This window comes from Protopterus annectens, chromosome 1.part0 (genome assembly GCF_019279795.1).
Source record: "Protopterus annectens isolate FY-2018-M chromosome 1.part0, PAN1.0, whole genome shotgun sequence".
Classification (NCBI taxonomy): domain Eukaryota; kingdom Metazoa; phylum Chordata; order Ceratodontiformes; family Protopteridae; genus Protopterus; species Protopterus annectens.
The window spans coordinates 115,785,738-115,800,692 of NC_056725.1; positions in this window are offsets into that span (position 1 = coordinate 115,785,738).

Genomic DNA, 14,955 nt, shown 5'->3' on the forward strand with positions numbered 1-14,955 from the left:
CAGAGGTGGGGCATTGAGGAGTCCAAATATATGGTTTGGCTCCTTGTCCACAATCATGAGGCCCAACTCATGCAGGGCCAGGTCCTGTGGGGAGCATATAGGGCTGAGGCGTGGGACCGGTTGGCTCATGATCTTACCAGTGCCACAGGGATACCAAGGACTGGTGAGCAGGTCCGTCACCACCATGTGGACCTGAAGAGACGGAAGCAGGACCAACTGAACCGTTGGATCCAGGAGGCCCGGCAAATGCCCAACGCCCCACTACTAAGTAAGTTACATCTAATTATTTATGTAAGAAATTAACCTAGATGATATTATGGAGATGTGTATTCCAATATTACTTTATTTATATTACAGCTGCAGGTGTCCATTCTGCGAACCGTAGAGCCTATGGCGATAGGCTGGTGCAGTTGCGCCACCAGGCAGGTCAGTAATCCTCTCCCTGTAACTGTAAATAAATATAAAAGTATGACAGTTAGCAAAAGAGTGCAGTGTAGTCACTAAGTAATAAAATGTGCAAGTAACAGTGTAAGAGGGTTTGCAAGTATTGCTTGATTACAAAAGTGTGATGCAGTCTGAAATCCAAACAGAGAAATGAAAAAGTCTGAAATAAAGTCTGAAATAAAGATGTCCCACCTGTAATATAATAGTACAAAACCTGCAGCAGGCTGAAGAGTACAGTTGCAGAAGCTGAGTAAAACACATGTGTGAAATATATCCCTGTTGAAATACAGAAACATGACAGAAGTGAGACTGTTGGAAAGGATTGTAATAACTACAGGTAAAACATGTCAATAAAGTCTAGAATTAAGTACCATCCTGAATTGTAAAAATAAAACAAGTGAGAGAGTGTGAGAAAGAGTTATGAATCCACCAATATAGTAGTAATAACTCCTGAATAAAGTATACTGCAGTCAGTACAGAATGAAATGAATGTGACAAGCAGAACCAAACTGCGAAATGTGTAGAAAATGTTCCTGCAGCTGGAATGTGTATTCCAAAATCTGGATATGTTGCTCTTAGTCTGCAATATGCAGATAGTATGGTTGTCTGAAATACCAAACATCCACAGTTGTCTATAGCTATATAAAGCAAATGTAGCAGGATGATCTAGCCGAACAGAGCCAGATATGAATGTGTATGAATAAAAATTAAAATGTATATTGATGTAGCAGTAACATTCCTATCACCAACTTGAAGTAGTTATCACATAGGAAACTGTAGGAAGAACTGTAGTGTGTATATATCTGCAGCTATTAGAAATGTACAGCATATGTATTGGTATTTGAAGGTGTTAATTAAATTTTCTTCACCCTACCCTATAACCACATATAATCCATTCCACGTGAAATTGGTATGTGCAATCACAATTAACACCCCTGGACATTTGTCCTGTTGGGTCATACATATTTGCATGTACGTTGATGCATCTGCCCTGTTCATACATCCAAACCTGATGGCCTGTTGCCATCAATCAACCCTGCATGCTGTTGGACTGTGTATTGCTGTTCAAATTATGCATGTGTTATGCTTGCTGTTCAATGGTTTGAATATCTGGGTGTTTGGTTAATGGGAATACTAATGCATGCTGTTACAACCAATTGTGAATGGTATTGTATGTTACTAACCCAAACTGTCATGACATAATGCAAAACATAGGAAGACAGGGAAGGCGGGTTCCAGCGGACCCACCTCTCCCACCTCAGCTGGTGAGTGCACCTGGCAGTAGTGCCCAGTCCGGACCCTCCTCTGGTGGCCCTGTGCCACCTGTGGGTGGAAGCACTGCAGGGGATGGGGCTCGTCCCCCCTCTGCAAGTGTGGCCAGAGGAGAACAACCACTCACTCTCCGTAGCGTCCAGACTGTGGTGCGTAGGGAGATCCAGGAAGCTGTTCTTGGGCCCCTACGCCAGCTTGAGGCACAGGTGGCACAGCTAACGGGCGTGCCTGCTGCCCGGCCTACACAGCCCCCAGTACAGCCCCGTCCTGGGCAGTGAAGGCACAGTGGCAACTGCCCATGGGTGGGGATATCAGTTCCACGGTTGCCATCTGTGGGCTCATGGGCTCTAGATATCCAAACATCCGTCCCCATCAATTGTGTAACCCCCCCACATGTGTCATACACCACCCCTGTATGCGTCTTGTTTGTCTTGTCTGTTGACCTACCCAACCTACCTCCCCAGCTATACCGACTTCCCTTACCTGACATACCACTCTCACCTGAAAAAAAAAAAAGGGCACTCTGTTCCCACAAAAAAATTATGCCCCATACATAGCTGCCCATTTCGCACACATGTCTTCTGGACATGGAAACTGTCAATTACAATTGGTTGTACAACAAGTATTATTGTTGTCCTCACACCTCTCTCAGGGATGGAAGGTTTGAAATGTCACACTAAATTACAAACATATGCACAGCTGTTGCTGATGAAGAAATGGGCAGCTATGGGCCTTACCTACATCCCTCCTGCAAAACCCGAGCTTGTTTCCCTACTGTCTTACACTCTTTGTGACCCCTTTTTCACCACTTTCCTGTCTCCCCATTTTCATTTCTTTCAAAGAAAATAGCGCGGGTGTGCGCAAGAGTAAGCACTTTTAAGCGGTTGTAAGCGGGTGTGCGCGGAGCTGAACACCAGTGCGCATGCTGGAGCTCCGCGCAAACCAGCGCTAACCCGGTTACAACTGCTTAAAAGTGCCTTAGTCACTCTGAATGACAAGTCCTGTAGTCTGCTCAAAAGCAAAATAAAATCCCACTGTCAGTCCCGAAACCAGGACCTTGGAAACAGTAGTCTGCGTGACTTACCACTAAGCCATGACTGCTATATAAGAACATTGTGCTACAATAAATATATCATGCAATAGTAGGAATGAATGTAAAGGGAATATAGGATGTGTAGTATATTTACTGTCAAATCTAGTGGATTTCTAGAATAGTAGTGTGTGAACAGAAACAGCCATGCTAGTTGGTAGCTAGTAGGTAATAATGTCACTGTATCACCTTGCAAGCCACACACATACTCACAGCAGGATAATCACTGCCCATACCCCACAACCTCTTAGAGGGACACATCCGGACCAAGTAATAAAAAATGTGGAGCAAAGGGCCAAAAACAGGGACACATTCCAAATAATGCTACAACAAACTTAGACAGTTCAGAGAGTAACAGGTTCTGCATTATGTTGGATGTTTGGAAGGGTATGAAGTCTGAAACTTAAATGTTTGTCACTATAGTCTGACTTGAGCCCAGAGTGATTTGCCAGAAAGAGCTGTTCATGAGATATTGACCAAAATATGAGGCAAAAATGTGGACAACCTGCAAATATCTGTACACTTGAGAGGTCTGACACTGCCATATTTGAATAGTTAAGAGCCTAGACATAGCAACAGTGACTGAGTTACAGGGATGCCCCACAGACTCCCTGTGAAATGTACAAACAGTAGGCAGAAAGGTGTTACAACACATGCAATGGTAACTATGAAGTACTGAAAGTATGCACCACTTGCACGGCAGAAATAGTGTAGTAATACATATGCTCATGCTATCCCACAGTCACAACTGCAGAATGCCAGACAATTTAATGGGTGTACCCCACTGATATGTACCATTCCATGAGGCAGATAAAAGATGCACCTGAGAGTCTCTGGGGCCTGCTCAGCAGCATACTCAAATACCCTAATAGATGTCAAGGCCCACACCATGGCCAGACCACACTGCATGCAGTAACACCCTAGCAGATATAGCAAGCATTCCAAGGTGTGAATGTACATGGAAAATAGGAAAGCCACAGCAACACACTACAGTCAAGACACCTAGCAGGCATACAAGTAGTGAATGTAAAGGGCAAATATTGAAGCCATAGCAACAAAGTGCAAGAGCCACTGCTATACACCAGTTACACCACATGTCCCACAGGAAAGCACACACACCCACATTAGCAGTAGTAGTAGTCTTAGGTGTCAGTGTACATACACACTTAGTACAGGAAACTGGAGAAATGAATGGAGAAATGTTAATCTACAACACAGCCGGAAATATGAGAGATACTAACCTTTACACTCACAGAACAGTGTCCACAGCATACCAGCATGGTCCCTGCCCTTAAAATCTGAAAGGGCTATGCCTATCTCACATACCTTTTTATAGCACTGTCCTGAAATAACAGTGAGAACAGCAATCAGTACACAACTGGCTGCATGCAATTAGCAAATGCTGGCTAACAATTGGTGCAGAGGCCATCACATGGACATATGCAGATACCTACAAAAGCATGCTGTACTCCCAGTCCACACATACAATACTTTCATTGCACCCTGTGGAGGTAGGGAGAGACAGAGAGAGAGAGAGAGAAAAAAATAAACATACACAAACAAAACCGGTTAGCAACAACCACTTGAAAGCTGACAACTGGCAAGTGGAGCAGCAGGACACAAAACCAGATGGTAACACACAAACACAAGTAATGTAAAGTAATACTATAAAAGTCTACATACTGTGAACCCTCCATATGTGTCATTGGTCTGTATCCATATGTATATGAAGATGTGCAAAGGGCAGGGGACGTACAGCAACTATCAGTGAAGGCTGTACATACATATATATGTGAGGGCATCTATGTGCACATATCAATGTAGGTTGAATGTAGGTTGTAGTGCAATGTACAAAGTAGGTTTCACAGTTATGTATGTTTAGCAGTATGTTAGTGTGTGTATACAGTTTTGTAAACAAACATGTTGATATACCTATCTATCATATGGATACGTATGTATGTCAATATATGTATGTATGTATATATATATATATATATATATATATATATATATATATATATATATATATATAATATGCATATATGTATACATACATAGAGAGGGATGTAGGAATACATAGACAGATGTAGATAGATAGAATATGTACAAACATATATGTAATACACACATACAGATATAGACATATGTAGATACATATACATAGACAGACAGATCTGACTATCTACAGGTATGACTGTATATGAGGATCTCACACTCCCCCTGTCCCACCCCCTCTGTCACTATCACCCCCTATCTGTCACACCCCCCCTCTCCCCATAGCTATAGCAATATATGTACATCAATATATATATGTGTATATGTATACAGATATATATATATATATATATATATATATATATATATATATATATATATATATATATATATATATATATATATATATATATATATATATATATATATATATATATATATATATATATAGAGAGAGAGAGAGAGATGTATATATATTCTGAGTGAGGCACATGTGTACAGATGTATTGCAACAGATGCCTGGTGACAAAGGCATGGAGTGAACACCAGTGTCAAAACTGGAGTACCATACCCCATTTCAAATCACCTACACCAGTAACCACCAGATATGTGATTGGCTACCCACCACTGCATGTGTCAGGGGTGAACAGGGTCATAAATGTGTACAATAGTCCCCCCCAATGATATTCACAGTGGCACACTATTCCTGGAATACCTGCACATGGTATGGTCAGCAGACATGGTGTGTCAGCTATGGACATGTAGGTCAGTGTACCCCTCCACACCACACAATGGCTGCCACAGTATGTACCTCACATGACAGCTACAGATATGGAGAAGGACACAGTGACATGTACAACACTGTGACAATGCACTCAAATACATTACCAATGCACAGTGACTGACAACACCACAGAGTACAGACATACTACCCACATAGAGGTTACCACTCCTGGATTTACATACTTAAGTCACACCCATGACAGATGTCCAACAACCATAGTAACACCTCACACCATCCACACCCTAAATGACTGCTGTGTGTCGTCCGTGACACTCCAATAGAGAGTACATGGTGGAGGTACAGGTTCCTACCCACAGATAAGACATACCCTGCAATAAACCACACAGCGTTAAGAAGCAAGACCCCCCATGAGTACATGTCACACATACCCCTGCTGAATGTTAGTCAGATAGGTAATATGCCATATGAGTCACCCTGTGTAACTGTTTGACAGGAGCAGGTACCATCACATCACATGTGTCACAATGGTCAGGGTAGCAGAACAGTATGTTGCTGTAGTCCCAGGGGCAATAGCATATTGTATTGTATTGTAATGTATTGTATTGTGTTGTATGTTATTGGTATGTAGAGGTGCCTCCTTCGTGGAGTGGAACCACTGCTGCTGTGCGCCAGTGTACAGGTACATATCCTGTAGTCAGGCTAGTGTTACATAGCACTTCTATATGTGTGTTTAGCTCCTCTTGGAGTTCATGTAGCATGCAACCGGGGATACCATCAGGTCCTATTCATGCTGTGTATTCTGCTTTTCTAAGGGCGGCTCTCACCTGGACATCTGTGATGACAGGGAGGTTACAGTCAGCTGGGATAAGTATGTCTTATTTTAGGGGAGAGGGAGGGGGAAAACCTGCACTGAACCTGTCTACCACAATGTTGCCAATATCTGTGGGTTCAGTGAATTATTTGTTGTTGTGTGCTAACTATGAGCATATTGGAGGGTTTCTGACCAAGTTGCTAAAATAACTGAAGAAGGCCTTGTGGTTATCTGTAGTGTCCCTGTTGATTTCCCTCTCAAAGTTGCCCATGGATGTTTGTATGAGAGAAAATAGCTCCTTACTAGTGCTGATCAGACATGCCTTCCCTTTATGGAATTATGCTCTGTCTTGCAGTAGCTTCCATCTTTTGTTATACAATCTGTCTATGGCTGAGGTCCACCAGACAGGATGCTGTCCCTTTGTGGAGAGTGTCTTGGTCTTATATGGGATTGCATAATCCATGCATTCTCGGAGATGTCTGTAGAAATAATTTGTGAAGGGGTCAGCATTGTGTGTTGTGTCTTCCACTGGCCCAGTGGGCTGAAAGGATACCATGTCAGTGTTACAAAGTGTAAAGTTTGCATTTGAAATGTTATTCACTGTAGTCGTTTGTGCTGGTGGTGGAGGTGGGATATGTATATCCAGGGCAATTAGTTTGTGGTCAGCTCACAGTAGTTGATGATGTACCCCATACAGTACCTCGATACAAACCCCCAGAGTGAGGAGGTGTTTTGGACCTGAATCAGTGTTCTGACTGCTGGGGTTTGGTAGTATGTCATATGGAGTGTGCCAGGTACTGTTGCACAGTTGTTGGCTGAGCACTGATACCTGGCCATTTACATGTGTATCCACCAATAGACAGACAGATGCTATATATGTGAGATATGTTGTATCACAACAGTCGAGTAGCATGTGTAGTATGTGTGCCAAATTCTGCTGACATATTTTGCTGATATCATGTTATTTCCTTTTTCAGGACCATGGCTCACCAGCGCAATCCAGCTTACTCTGCAGCTGAGGATGAGGAAATACACCAGAGCCTGGTGCGGGATTATGCAATACTCTTTTCCCGCACCAGCCAGAATCAGCAGGAGAGGGCTGCACTGTGGCAAGACCTGGTCCATCGGGTAAATGACATAGGCACGCATAATAGGACATATGAGCAGGTACGACATCACTGCAGTGATTTAATCAGAAATGTCCATCAGCGTGCATCGGATATCCACAGGCAACAGGTTGCCACAGGTGGTGGGGTGGCTACACATCTCCCACTCACCAGACTGGAGGGACTACTCATAAGTGTTGTGGCTCCAGCACGCCAACAACAACAACAGCAGCAGACCTGCATTATGATGGAGGCTGGAGCCATGCAGCAGCAAGACTACGAGCGTGCAGGTAATATGCCATATGTATAGTTGACTGTTGTGTACACTGGTAGTTAATGCATGTGTGAGGTGTGTCCTTGGTTTGTAGCTGTCATCATAGTATTTAATGTGCAAGTGTGATATTCTCAGTATCAGCAGCTGACCTGTGAAAGGCGACTGTTGTACTACTGACCTGTATCATACTCAGTAACAATGGCACAGTTGTGCCCACTGACATTAATTTCCGCACTTCTGCAGGTCCCTCCGGTGTAACAGCAATGCAGCCTATCCATGCTGGTGAGCGTGTATTAACAATACCTTTAATAGTCTTGATAGTAATAGTAATATTAGACTCACTGAGTAGTGCTCTGTGTATGCATGCAGGTGTGTCTGTGTCTGTGTGTTGATATCTCACATACTGAGTAGTGTGCAAGTGTGCAACTGTGTGCAACTGTGTGCACGTGTGCATGTGTGCAAGTGTGCACCTGTGCATGTGTGCATGTGTGCATGTGTGCACCTGTGCATGTGTGCATGTGTGCATGTGTGCATGTGTGCACCTGTGCATGTGTGCATGTGTGCATCTGTGCATCTGTGCATGTGTGCACCTGTGCATGTGTGCATGTGTGCATGTGTGCACCTGTGCATGTGTGCATCACTGGTAACATTGTGTAGACATTGTAAACTGTGTTTCCTATTTCCCTCCCACAGGTTCTGGTGCTGCTCTGGTGTCATGCAGCAGGGAACCTGAATCAGGTGCCATGGGTACTGATAATGATGACATCTGTGTAATGGCACAGGAAGGTATGCCAGGGTCCGTCATTGGTCAGCCAATTGATAGTACACAGCTGTCAACCCCATCAATGCGCTCAGTTATCCTGCCAATACACCCTTTGTCACCAATGTCCCTAGGTGATGGAGAGGATACAGTGCGCATTGACCAGGGTAATGTGGTATCTGTGGCACATGCTTCCTCACACAGCAGCCATGGGCATGGCCCTGAGATGGTACCACACAGACAGATGTCCAGGGGTTCTCGTGGGAGCATCCGTGGGCGTACTGCCCCTGTCAGACGTGCCCACAGAGGTCTTACAACCTCAGCTATGTTTCAGGCTGTCATGCAGGCACAGTCACGTATGGAACGGTACACCAGACAGGGTCTGAGGGAGCTGACAGCATGTTGCACAGCTATGACTGACAGTATGCGTGACATTGCGGCTGCCATCCGTAATTTCACCGATGTCATAGACAGACGTTGTGGGGACATATTAGACCGTTTCCACAACTACATGTCCATGAGCCAGGGTGATGGTGGACGGTTGAGGCGTCAACGTGGGCGTATGCCAGCAACAGCAGCAGCTGGCAGTCATCACGGACGACAACAGGGCCACAGCCGCCCCCATAGTGCCAGCAGCAGCCCCAGCAATGCTGGGTCTGTGCTGTCATCAGACCGCCCCAGGAGACCACGTGCACGTGGCTCTGGACAGGCCCGACAGAGATCTGTGTCCAGTCAACTAACACCTGCTTCTGATGACAGTACCCAGTCTGGATTGGTGCCGGATACGGTCCGTAGCACCCCTGCAAGGCACAGGTACCGTGTCCGTGGCCACAGACACTGATCTGTATGACCGAGCAGGTACAGTCTGTGGCTGTCCACAAACACCAGTATATGGCAGCCATGAGGTGGAACTGTATGCATCCATACACACATGCGAATTGACAACACCTAGGGCTACCGTGACATGCATACACACTGCATCAACATTGCCCCACCTTGTACTGCTGTCCCTCACCAACACACATACACATACATGTCAATTGGTGGTATCTGTGGCAGACTCAGGCATACCAAGTTCACACCCTGTGCATATGATGAAACTGTGCCACCTCCTGCAATCTGTAACATCAGTGCAGGTACAGGTTAACATGTTGCTGATGCACAGGGTGACTACATAGACATGTAGTAATAGTACCATGTTGTTAACGGTACTGTGTGCTGATATAATTGTGGGTATATCCCAGCATGCCTGATGCAGTAAGGGTATGATTGTCTTGTACTGTTGTCTACACCCATGGTAAGTACCATAGTGTATCATCTGCACATGTTGGCATACTGGTGTAAGGATGTCAACAGAAGGCTACATACATAGGTAGCACAGGGGATAAGGTAATGAAAGTATTGATATGCAATGATGGACATGTAAACTGCAAGTGGCATGTTGCCCACACTGGACTCTGTAATGCGGATGTTTGAGGATGTTGATATGTGTGCAGTACTACACGACTGGTACAGGACACACAGGCACACCCTAGCACTACAAGCTCACATCTCATACCATGCTAGACAGCCCCAACACACAAAACTAACTGTCACAAGAGGGAGAATCCCCATACATGTCAGGGATACTGTGGTGGCAGGCCAGGTAGCATACATCCTACTAAGTATGGAACCACTGAGTGAAGGCTCAGTGTCTGTTATTTGACATGTGTATTACTGCAGGTATGAGCACCTGGGTTTCCATCCAGTTATTGTACATCCTGACGGTACATGGTCTGTACACTTGTGTGCAATGAGACTGGACCCTAGCCATCTGACCTGTGTATTTCCATGTACATGTGTATAGTGCCTGCATATTTGCACTGTTACCTACTGGAAGTGGTACAGCTTGTTTGTTGTACAATGGACTACATGCAGCCCTGCTTACTGTAGCTTTGTTTGCATGCATGTTTGCTTGCAGTTACCCTGGAACACTGATCCCACCTGCAATGCAGAGTTACAGAGCTTCTGTGGACTCCTAGTGACATCTGCATAGCTTACGATATGTATGTCCATGTTTCACTTGACAGAACGTCACTGTTTGTCCTGTTCACATGTACGTTGCCTGTGACACATTGCATATGACTTACCTGGCATTTGTCCACGTGAGCAGTCATATATGCCAGTACTAACTAATCACAGGCACTACACCCTCACATACTCACCTTCTTTTGAACCACCTGCTTCTCTAGGGACGGCTTGCACCTGTCACCCCTGGGCTTTCGGATATTGGCAAAGGCTCTTGCTACCCCCATACTGCCTTTTTTAGGCAAGGCTCAAAAGACAAACCCACCTCCATAGGTATCACAAGGGATAAGAAACTAAGAGTAATGCTACTCAATGCCAGAAGTCTAAACCTCAAGATGCACGCACTCGAAACTCTCCTTAGCATGGAGAACATTGATATCTGTGCAGTAACAGAAACCTGGTTCAGGGCTCCCGAGAGCACACCTGCACTACCAGGTTATACCTCATACCATGCTTTTCGGCCCCAAAACTTGGACCGAACCACAAAAGGAGGGTGAGTATCGATATTCATCAAAGATACCCACACCTCCAGGTTGGTGGCAAAGCACGAAGCATCAGAGACTATCCATGTGCAACTAACAGTGGGTAAAACTGCCTTCCAGTTTATAGCCTGCTACAGACCACCCTCCCAAACCCAGGAACCCCACACGGCCTTCCTGAGAACACTGGAAAATATGAAGGTCTCTCCAAACACCATTATATTGGGCGACTTCAACTACACAGACATAGACTGGGAGCATTACTCTAGCTCCAACACCCTAGCCCAAGGGTTCCTAGAATTTATAAACTCAAATGTTATGAAACAACTTGTTACCACTCCCACAAGAGGGGAATACATACTGGACCTGATCATCACCAACATGGGAACTCTATGCTCCAGACCAGAAGTGTATCCCTCACTGGTAAGATCAGACCATAAACTAATCTCACTGGATATTCACATTCCGACCCCACCCCCTGCACAGAAAACCACAGCGAAAAACTTCTCTAAAGCAAATTTCACACTCCTCAAAACTGAGGTGGAATCCTTCAAAGCCCCCGGGCCTGTGGAAAATACGGCCCAGACCGCAGAATCCTTTATAAACGCATTCTATGAACACCTTCAGGAATGCATGGATCATGCAATCCCAAATAAAACCAGGACCCAATCCTCCAAAGGCAGACGTCCTGTCTGGTGGACCCCAGCCATAAACAAACTATACAATAGAAGGAGGAAACTAATAAATGATAGAGTAAAATCCCAAAAAGGGACGGCATCACTGATCAGTATTAGCAAAAAACTATGGGCACTCATAAAATTGTCTAAGGCCAGCTTTGAGAGAAACATTGCACAGGACACTAAGGATAATCACAATGCTTTCTTTAGTTATGTTAGGAACCTGGGTGGTAATTCCCAGATATGTTCAAAATTAGTCCAAAATGACAATAAATACATCGAACCCACAGACATTGCCAACATCCTAGCTGACAGGTTCAGCGCAAACTTCTCCCCCCCCCTCCACACCAAAAGGGCAAATATCTATCCCAGCAGAGTGCTGCCCCCCTGACATCTCAGATGCTCAGGTAAGAGCCACCCTCTCTAAAGCAGAAGACACAGCATCAATGGGACCAGACGGTGTCCCGGGCTGTGTCCTACATGAACTCCAAGAAGAGCTAAACCCAAACATAGCACTACTGTTCAATCTCAGCCTTAGTACAGGATATGTGCCCAAAGAGTGGCGTACAGCAACAGTGGTCCCTCTCCATAAAGGTGGTGCCTCAACGGATCCTGGAAACTTTCGTCCCATAAGCCTGACTAGCTTGGTCTGCAAAGCTATGGAAAGGATCATCATGGACCTCATAAATAAAGATATGGGGACCTACAGACACTGGATCCTACCCAGTTCGGCTTTGTTAAGGGCAGATCCTGCCTCTTAAACCTGGTTGATTTCTTTGAAACAGTCACCAAGGCCATTGACGAGAGGAAGGTGGTCCACACAGCCTACCTGGACCTTGCAAAAGCCTTCGATACAATACCCCACTCGGGCATTATAGATAAGCTCACCAGCTTAAATATAAACCCCTATGTCACTAGATGGATTGCAAACTGGCTCAAGGACAGAACCCACATGGTTAGAATTGCTGGAGCCATGTCAGACTCCAAACCAGTTACACGTGGTGTCCCACAAGGCTCAGTCCTGGGACCTCTCTTGTTCAGTATATATTTCTTGGAGGTACAGGCCAACACGGAAGGACTGTGGCTGACCAAGTTCGCAGATGACTGAAAACTGGACACCATAATCGACTCTCCAGCCGACACAAGCATCCTCCAAAAGGGCCTCATAGAAACAGACAACTGGTGCCAGAGCCATGGCCTCAAGCTAAATGCCAAAAAGTGTATAGTCATCCCCTTTGGCAAAAACAAAGTGCCCACAAATTACCACATAGGTGGTAATCCATTAAGTACAGAAGAAGTAATTAGGGACCTGGGGACCCAAGTTGATAGCAATCTCTCATTTGACAACCACGTGGCCAAAGTGGTTAGAAAAACATTTTATATAGCCCACCTAATCATGAAGGGATTCACATCTAGATCAGGGGAGGTCATCGTGCCTCTTTACTCATCCCTCATCAGGCCCATAATTGAGTACAATGCCCCTTTTGGGATGTACCTTACCAGACACCTGCAGCAACTGGAAAGACCCCAAAAGTACCTCACCAAGAGGATCAAAGGGCTCAAACAGATGCCATATGCTGCCTGGTTAAAGAAACTCCAACTTTACTCAGTGGCATACCGCCTGTTCAGAGGCGATCTGTGCCTGATGTATAAAGCCATGTCCAATCCGGAATTAATGGACATGCTGCACTGCAGAAAATCCAAATCCCATCGAGCTACGCACTCGAGAGACTTGAACCTCAGCACTGAAATAAATAGGACATGCTGGAGGGACAGATTCATAACACAGAGGCTCCCTTCACTCTGGAATAAAATCCCAGTCCAGGTTAGGCAGAGTCCCTCATTGACTCTATTCAAGAGGAATCTTGATGAGTGGATGGGAGATCGTAGGTTTACCCCAGGTATCACTTCTGTGTCACTGTTAGACAGAAGCACAGTATACTAACCTCGAAAAAGGGCATAGAAAAATAAATTTAAAATGGGTGGCGAAAGCCAAACACACTCTGGCTAGGCTTATAAATGCCCTAGGGCAGATAGCCTAGTATGAACCTATGAACCTATGAACCTATGTACCTTGTGCTGTTAATCACCATGGCAATCACAATACTATGGTAGCATGTGCAAAAGTCACTTGTCAGTAACCTCTGTGGTACAGTTGTGGAATATGTGGGTCATGTGGCAATGTCACAGCTGCCACATGTACACAGTCAATCCTCTCCCCTACACATGGACGTACAACACATGTATTAAATGCAACCACATAGCCAAACTGGGGACTAAGCACTCTGAACCCAGTACTGGCATAACCTGTCAGGTGGCATGACATACTACAGTGACTACAATACCAGTCTGATGTAGACCTACACTGACAGCAATCCAAACATGTGAACACACTGGGCCATTTGTGGAGCCTCAGAATAGCATCCTGCCTGAGCAGCAGACACCTCTGCAGCTGGCACACAGGCATACGTTAAGCTGGAACACAGCACGTGCAACACATAGCACACAAATCCTGTGTGCCAAACAGTCACAGCCTGTATGGCTAGACAACACACCTGCTACAGTTGTGTTAGGTACCTTTATTGTCCAGTACAGTGAGGTCCTGCTCACCAGGCTGGAAAAGGTGAAGGTCACAGTGATATGCCCGTGGGGCACTATGGTCCACCACATAACACAAGCATACAGGTCAGTCAGACGCATGGACACATAGGACTCAGTCATGCATTATTGTGAACAACAACCCACACACATGGGCATTCTGTGTGACAAAACAACACGTGGCATGTGTGGAATTCAAAGCCATAACTAACTGTGCTATGACAGTAGTGAGAGACGCAGTAGCAGAGCGCACTATTTGCATTAACAAAGCCATAACTAACTGTGCTATGACAGTAGTGAGAGACGCAGTAGCAGAGCATGCTATTTGCATTACTGGGGGATTTGCCCTCTTCCGCTGTACTTGTAGGGTGCTGACATCATCTCTGTGTAGAGATTGGAATATGCAGCAGCTGGTGTGTTGTACTGGTTGGCAAAAGGGTCAGTTTTCTCACACACCCTACTTCCACCCCCCCCTGAAATTCAAAGCCATAACTAACTGTGCTATGACAGTAGTGAGAGACGCAGTAGCAGAGCGTGCTATTTGCATTAACAAAGCCATAACTAACTGTGCTATGATAGTAGTGAGAGACGCAGTAGCAGAGGACGCTATTTGTATTACTGGGGGATTTTCCCTCTT